This window comes from Molossus molossus, unplaced genomic scaffold (assembly GCF_014108415.1).
Source record: "Molossus molossus isolate mMolMol1 unplaced genomic scaffold, mMolMol1.p scaffold_m16_p_1, whole genome shotgun sequence".
Taxonomy (NCBI): Eukaryota; Metazoa; Chordata; class Mammalia; order Chiroptera; family Molossidae; genus Molossus; species Molossus molossus.
In genome coordinates this window covers 145,026,152-145,034,977 of record NW_023425344.1, presented here as the reverse complement: position 1 = coordinate 145,034,977, position 8,826 = coordinate 145,026,152, and the positions used below count along the sequence as shown (strand labels likewise).

General features: G+C 35.7%; 1 pseudogene; it reads left to right on the top strand.

Annotated features, from left to right (window-relative positions):
- The first annotated feature begins 341 nt into the window (after positions 1 to 341).
- The window catches only part of LOC118643108, a 9,658-nt pseudogene continuing 1,173 nt past the window's right edge, over positions 342 to 8,826 (top strand).

The window sequence follows — 8,826 nt, the reverse complement described above, 5'->3', positions numbered from 1 at the left end:
ATAAAAAAGAAAGCTCTAATTTAGAGAAAACATTTTATCAAATGCATTACCTAGAGGTAACCTACTTATATACTGAAACACTTCCATTCTAATGTGTTGTACCTGCTCAAGTTTCAGCATACATTTTCCAGTATTTAAACAATAGAGAGTGCCCAAGTTATTGAAAATTTTTAAAAATATAACTGCTGAAAGTTACTTCAAAATTCTGATGTGGTCAGAAACTAAGGGGGAAAAAATATTTCACTAAGAGATCTCCATGGGACACTTTTTTTGCAATGGTTTTGCCTCCAGAACACGGGTGTCATACAAATCACTGCTAAATGTAAGTCAAATTGGAAAGGAAGACTCCTATCAACGTCATCATCACTGGACACATAGATTCCAGTCTTTACGTCTACTGGCCATTTGATTTACAAATGTGGTAGGAACAACAAAGAATCATAAAAAATTTAAGGAGGCTGCTGAGATGTGTAAGGGCCCCTTCAAGTGTGCCTGGGTCTTGGATAAACTGGAAGTTGAATATGAGCATGGTATCATCATTAATATCTCCCTGTGGAAATTTGAGTCCAGCAAGTATAATGTAAGCATCATTGATTCCCCGGAACACAGAGACTTTATCAGAAACATGATTACAGGTACATCTCAGGCTGACTGTGCTGTCTTGATTGTTGCTGCTGGTGTTGGTATAGCTGAAACAGGTACCAAAAAGAATGGGCAGTCCTGTGAGCATGCCCCTCTGGCTTACACACCACTGGGTGTGAAACAACTAATTGTCGGCATTAACAAAATGAATTCCACTGAGCCACCCTATAATCAGAAGTGATATGAGGACATTGTTAAGAAAGTCAGAGCATCCCATAAGGAAATTGGCTACAACCCTAACATAGTAGCTTTTGTGCCAGTTTCTGGTTGGAATGGTGACAATGTGCTGGGGCCAAGTGCTAATAGGCCTTGGTTCAAGGGACAGAAAGTCACCTGTAAAGATGGCAGTGCCAGTGAAACCACACTGCTTGAAGCTCTGAATTGCATCCTGCCACCAACTGGTTCAACTGACAGGCCCATGAGTCTGGCCCTCAAGGATGCCTACAAAATTAGTGGTATTGGTACTGTCCCTGTGGGTCAAGGGGAGCTGGTGGTATTAAACCTGGCATGGTGGTTACCTTTGCTCCAGGCAATGTTACAACTGAAGTAAAATCTGTTGAAATGCACCATGAAGCTTTCAGTGAAGCTCTTCCTTGGGACTAGGTGGGCTTCAATGTCAAGAACATGTCTGTCAAAGATGTTCATCATAGCAAAGTGTCTGGTGACAGAAAAAATGATCCACTAATGGAAGCAGCTGGTTTCACAGCTCAGGTGATTATTCTGAACCATCCAGACCAAATTAACACCAGATATGCACCTGTGATGAATTATCACACAGCTCACAGTGCTCCCAAATTTGCTGAGCTGAAGAAGATTGATCATCTTTCTGGGAAAAAGCTAGAAGATGGCCCAGAGTTTTTGAAATCTGGTAATGCCACGATTGTTGATACGGTTCCTGGAAAGCCCTTGTATGTTGAGAGATTCTCTGACTACCCTCCTCTGAGACATTTTGCTGTTCATGACATGAGACAGACAGCTGCTGTGGGTGTCATCAAAGCAAAACAAGAAGGCAGCTGGAACTGGGAAAGTCACTGTGACTGCCCAGAAAGCTCAGAAGGCTAAGGTATTCCCAATACCTGCCACCCCAGTCTTAACCAGTGGTGGAAGAAGGGTCTCAGAACTATTTGTTTCCATTGGTCATTTAAGCTTAATAATGAAAGGCTGGTTAATGATTACAATGCATTGTAAAACCTTCAGAAAGAAAGAAGAATGTTTTGTGGACCATTTGGTGTGTGTGTGAGCGTGAGTGTGTGTGTGTGTGTGTGTGTGAAAGTTTTAAAGTTAATAGTTTTTCTAAAAACTTGACCAGAAATCTGTCCCAGAATTTTGAGACCCATTAACACAATTTAATGGGGAATAGGGAAAGATTTGCTAGGGATTTAGTGGAGGTCCCAGTTATTCATAGAACAACTGGCCATGTGCTGTGCATGTTTTTTCCAGCCAAGCTCTACTGAGTCATGAAAAGCAAAGCAGAAAAAGCTGAGATCTGCTTGTATAACGTCTTTTCCTAACTCATGTATTTCTCTCTATGGAACCATTGCGTCTTCACCAGGGTTGAAACCTCAGAGCCACCTTTCATTGGCACATTTCTACTCTGAGTTATTTTTCATATGCACCCTTCCTCTCAATGCCCACAGTTACAATCTTTGCCTAAGACCCTATCAGTTCAGTCATTTTTTATTACTATTTTTTTCAACTGCCCCATCTAAACCTGGCTTCATTCTGTGTTAATCCTTTCTTTCTAACACTGACCGGTTCATTTTTCTAAAAGTCCACTTTGGTCATATCAGGATTTGTCCAAAACTCTGCAACTCAATTTTGGTTAACTGATTCACATTTCTGCTCATACACACTTAGGACCCTGGGCATAATTTCTGACCCAAAGTGGTACTACAAGGGATTCCTGCCAGGGCAGGCATATCCTCACTCTCAAGACTTTCTTGATGTTCAGGCTTCATGTTATCTGCCCACATTGCTTGACTTTACTCTATTGTGCTTTATATTTCTTAGACCCTGACTTCTTGTCTAGTCTCTGACCTTCAAGACAGTCTTTTGTGAGGTACTGCATGCATCTTCATTCAGAAATCTTCAGGGGCACACTATTATTTTTGCAAATGTTTGGTTCTGGCATTCCAAGCCTTCCATGACTTTAAGTTATGTATCCAACATGATGCCTCAATGCTCCCCAACATGAACTCTGAACTGGCTCAGCAAGACTCATTGTCCTCTATACACTCCAAAGGTCATTCTTGCTTGTGTTTCTTTGTTCAACCTGTTCCTCCCACAAAAAAATCTTTATTAATTTTAGAGAGAGGAAGGAAGAGAGAGGGGGGATAGAAACATCAATGAGAAAGACCATTGATTGGCCACTACCTTTGACCTCCACTGGAGGTCAGGTCCACAACCAGAGCATGTGCCTTGACCAGGATTTGAACTGACAATGTTTTAGTACATGAGTAGATGCTCAACCACTGAGCTACACCAGCCAGGTGCTATGTCTTAAAAGAACAAGATTTTTAAAGCAAAACAAATAAAAAACACATAGGTCTACAAAAACACATTTTAAATTGAATACATGGAGCTTCCTGACTTTTTTATTTCAGCATGGATGGGTGAAAACTTTATAATGGACTGATACTAGTCCAAGGCAAATTCTACCCACTTTTTTAAAACTTCAATTCCCCATAATGCACTTAAAAATGTCTGGCACATATTACACACCAGTAAAAAAAATAATAATGATAATTATAAGCACCTAGTGAGCTTGGGTACCAAGCAAGCTCTGCATAAAGTATAGTAAATAATAAAAATGACAATGATAATAACAAGGTCCTGGGGGGCAAGGACTATGTTTTTAAAATGTTTGAATTTTGTAACATCAGAATTACACTTAGTACCTAAAAGACACTTGAGAGTTAAATAGTAAACCATTAATCGAACAAATGAATAATTGCATATTAAAATTTTCTTTGAAAATTTTGTTTAAAAAAACCACAGAAATAAACTAGGGACAGCTCTATGATATTATGAGCACGTTCAATGCAAAAATTCTATTTTATCTTTGTGTTTTCTAAAACTTGCAGAAGCAACCTACACAAGTTCTTCAATAAAGGTCTACTAAGTCCAAGGTGTCCTCACACAGTTCAGATTGCACAATGAACTAGGTGCCACATCTGAGTAGTGCAGTGGCATTTTTGTTATTGTGAAACATTGCTGTACTTTTATTATGATTGTTGAGTTAGGCTATTTGAATATTTATTATGATTACCTTTTGATCAATGGCAACAGAGCATATTGTTCTACGAAAATTATAGCATCATGACAATTATCCAACACCAGAAGGAAACATCTTGTTCTAATGAAGTCAGTGTATCTCATTCTGTTTCGACTTCTGAGGAATGAGGTTGATAATAACAATATGTAAGATAACCTATGCTTCTCAACAGTCATTGCCTTTCTGACTTCTGTACAAAGAGATCTTTAAAAAATAATCTCATTGGTATTGCTGCACACTGGCTAAGTGTTGCAGTTCTTATCATTTGCCATTTGTTTACAGTACCAAGAAAACATTGTTGAGTTCCTAGTTTTAGTTACTTTTTTAGTGAGACAAATCACTATGCAATAACGAGTATTCACTTAATAAATGTAATCCATTTGCCATAAAAAATAAACAAAAGAGCCTTGGCCAGTGTGGATAAGTGGTTAGAGTGTTGGCTCTCAAACCACACCAAACAAAGGATCACGGGTTGATTTATAGTTAAGGGCACATACCTGTGTTGCAGGTTTGATCCCCAGCTCTGGTCTGGGCACATTTGAGAGGCAACCGATAGATGTGTCTCTCTCACTTTAATGTTTCTCACTTTCTCTCTCCCCTACCCTCTCTCCCTTCCACTCTCTCTAAAAAACAAATGGAAAAAATATCCTTGGGTGAGAATTAACAAAAAGTAAATAAATAAATAAATAAATAAATAATTCTTTAAATAATAAGTTTAATTTGTTTTAATGTGATTATAGAGAAAATATACAAAATCCTAACATAAAATCTGTTTGTTTTTTATTTGCATAAAGATATCATATGAGATTTTAGGGGTCATGATTAAATAAATGAACTTCTTTTCAGACACTGTTGCCCCAATTTTTAAATTACCTACAATTAACTTTTAAATAATTCTGAATACTAGACTACTAGAAAAGATATTAAGAAAGTATAACTATACATGCAATTTACACATTTTTTTCAGTGCCCTTTCATTATCAAAACTTTCTTACATCTAATTATCTATGGTAGGATCACCAAGAGTAGTTTACTATCAAAGGTCTTACCAACACTTTTGCTACTTTCAGAAGAAGTTTTAGGTCTCCTTTCTTCTTTATATTCAGAAGGTAGTTGTTGATTGCTGTGTATAAAAACTGGTGATAAATAATATTACTCTCTTAATACTGACATAAAAAATATTTTCCAAATACAGTCAAACCTTGGTTCTCAACTGTCTCCCATCTCAAACAATTCACTTCTCAACCTGACAACCCTTTCATGCTGGTATCTATATGATCAGTCACATGTCTCTCAGGTAACAAAGGAGAGAATGCATGAGTATGAGTCAGTTTACTGCTGTTAACAGCTCAGGAAGTTGTGCTGTGAATATTTTCATGTTTTTTTGGTTTTGTTGCTGTTTATTATTATTATTAAATTTTCATTTTTTACTGTGCATTTCATTTTTATTTGATTAAATTTTCATTTATATTTTATGTCCTTTGTGCTTTTAAAGTGCTTATTTCTATATTACACAATACATGAGACATGTACTATAAAAAAGGTTAAAACATGGAATCATTATAAGAGTCTAGAATGGATTAATTCAATTTACATGATTTCTAATGGGCAACAACTGCTTCAGTGTTTGAACAGCCTTCCAGAATGAATGAAGTTTGAGAACTGAGGTCCCACTGTCTATTAAATTCTTGGAGTATTTCAGATAATATCAGAGCTAATATTAAGATTTTAATCATACCATACACTTTAAATTTATAAGTTCTACAAACTTTTTATTAAGCATGTAATGAAAGAAAAAAAAGTAACATGAAACAGCCATGATTTGAGAGCAGTATAGTTCAGTGAATTAATTCGAGTTGACATAATGGCAAGTGTCATGTCTCAGACACCCTACTTCTATAATCAACAGCTATTTGTTCTCACACAAGTTACTTCTGTTGGCTCAGTCCTCTACAAAATAAGAATCTTACTACCTTATTTTACAGGGTTGTTAGGATGAGTAAATGAGACAATAGAGCAAAAAGACATGCTCAGAGAAATAGGAAGGCAAAAACAAAATCTGTTCATGAACTTTATTTGTTGAAACTATTTTGGAATCCCAAATAAACCCCAATGTGGGGTTTTCATAGGTTCTAACATTCAAATAAATGTTGCAACTTTCAGAAAATGTTATTAATTTTGGCTACTAGCTGTTCTTTCTTTGTGGTTTGTAATTAAGGGTATCTCAGCTATTATATAACATGCAACTAAATTTATTTATAAATATATTACCCCATGAAGTCAGATAACAGAATGCTCCCTATTTTTATAGCTAATCATACCAATGGCAGAAAACAAACAGATGTCAGGACCTGGCCTGGACTACTGCTACCCCTTCTCTACCTACTCAGACTGTGAACCTGCAGATCTTTATGAGGATGATGCTTCATCTCCCTGTCCACTCCCAAAAGGCTTAGAAGATACAATCCTACTTGTCACAGGTGGATACTGGTGAGTCATGGATGGGGCTTTAGCAATCTGGCCCACTGCTACTTCTAACTAATCTAGTCTATTGCTATATTTCTGGCTGATGACACAGACTAATTCACTCACTTCCATTCCCAAACTGCCTGAACCAAACTATGAAATCTCACCTATTACATAAAAAGTAACAGTTAAATTATAAACCTCAGTTTAGTGATAGCTAGCACTTTAAAGTAGACACTTACAAATTAAAGCCACTAACAAAAGCATTTTCTTCTTTAGTCCACCCATAATTATCTCGAGAAAAGACATCAGTACCTTGCTGAAGAAGCAGCCTGACTGTATTGTGGACTCATCATTTACAGCAAGCATGAGGGCTGCATATATAACACAGACAGAACTTCACCCTCAGGAACTTAAGTTACATTACTTATAGAACAGCTAATTCAATCTTCTTAACAAGTTAATACCCTGTTTGTATAGAACTGACAATGTACACACTGAAGTGTTCAACTTTGTAAATTACCTCCAATGTTAAAATGAAGAGACCAAAATGAAGCCTCTTGTCCCACTTGGGTATTGCATAGTAGAAGTTGCTAATTTAAAGTCCTCTAACAGATAAGTAACTATGCTGAGGTCACCAATATGAAGTAGATAAAGATTTAAATTAAGAATTTTCTGTTTCATCCTTAGTCTGATATATTGTATTTCAAAGTCAGCTAGATGTTAGGTAATAAAAGCTATTTGGCTGGCTTAAAACAATATTAATAATTGTAATAATAATAGTCATATGTAGAGTTAATGATGCTGATAACCAAGTGCTAGACATAAGTTAAATACTAAATAATCACATACACAACCACCCTGGAAGGATATAGTATTATTCTCCTTTATATATCAGGGAACATATTTGGTGATGATAAGTAATGTTCCCAAGGTCACACACCTGGCAAGTAGTGAAGTTAAGCATTAACCCCAGTCTCGTGTGACCTGAAAGCCCATCTCTTTTTTTCTTTATCACCCACCTATGACTTATCTTCATTAATAGAAATGCTTGTTCAATTAAAGTTATATTTCTTCCTTCTACCCATGCCAATTAAAAATAAAAACATCAAAATATAGTAGATATGGAAAAGGAGAGAAACTGATGAGCCCACTCTATCTGGTAGCAGTTATTCACAGTCAGTTAGGAATAACCTAATGACATCAGTATTCATCAAAGAAAGAAGTTCAAAGCAAAGACTCATCCAAAAGACAAAATCAACTCTTATTTATGTTTAATATACACCTTTTAAGAAAAACTACATACAAAGTAAAGATTTAAAAAACTGAAAAGAGACTAAGTTTACTATTGTATCATAAAGTAAACTAATAGGGTCTATACAATATAAAACTACTATGAAACCCCTCTAAATAATATAAAATCATACAATAAAAAAGATCATACTGCAAATGACATCAGTCAATATTATAAATATGAATCCTGCAGTATACTCTTCTTCCAATTGTTCAGTCAGAATAATTGCTTTTCTATCTAATTAATGATGTATTGATACTTTCACTATATAATTATAAGTTAATCCTCTCATTAATTTAATTCTTTTGACTTGAGTGATTGTTTCCACTTTAGAACAGTATTAACATCTACAAACGGTGAACCATACCTCTCCATCTCATCGACTGCATGTATTCTTGCTCCCCTCCTTACTAAAAACTCCACAATTTGGTCTTTGTTTTCACTTTGAGCAAGTGAAAGTGGTGTGAGGTCATCCTATAAAGCAGCAAAAACAATTTTTAATTTATAAAATTACACATTACAAACTGAGTTTGTACACATTCAAAACTTATAAAAGATGTTCTGAACTTAAACATATAAAATAGAAAGTGCATAAAAAGTAGCCCCTTTCTTCTCAGCCCTGTGCAGCCACTGGGCACTCCTTCCCTTTAAGAGGCCCCCTCTCCCTCTTCAACAGATGAACTGCAACATCATTTTCCAAAACTCACTTCAAACAATTACAGTATTGGTTCCAAGAATCTTTGCTCCTACCACAGTATCTATCCAAGTATTCTGTCATTATTTTATTGCTGCCCATCTAAACCTAGAGCTTCTTGAGAACTGAGGCTATGTTTTAATCTCTGTAATGCTAAACTATAAAACTTAGTAGTAAATGCTTTAAGTATTTTTCCTGAATTAATAACCTAAATTATTAACTGTAGAGTGGTGTTTCTTAAATAATATTTCAAAGAATATGTATTTTACCAGAAGTTCAGTACTATGCCCCAGTAGTAAAAGAATTCAGAAAGATTACCCATGTTTAAGTAATATTACAAAACTGTGCATTGTATCTCTAGTACTCAAAAAATGTTTAACTCTGCTTACTCCTTATTTAACAATAGTTTTCTGTTGCAAACAATAACATTTGAAAAGTTATAGAGTTTGAGGTTAC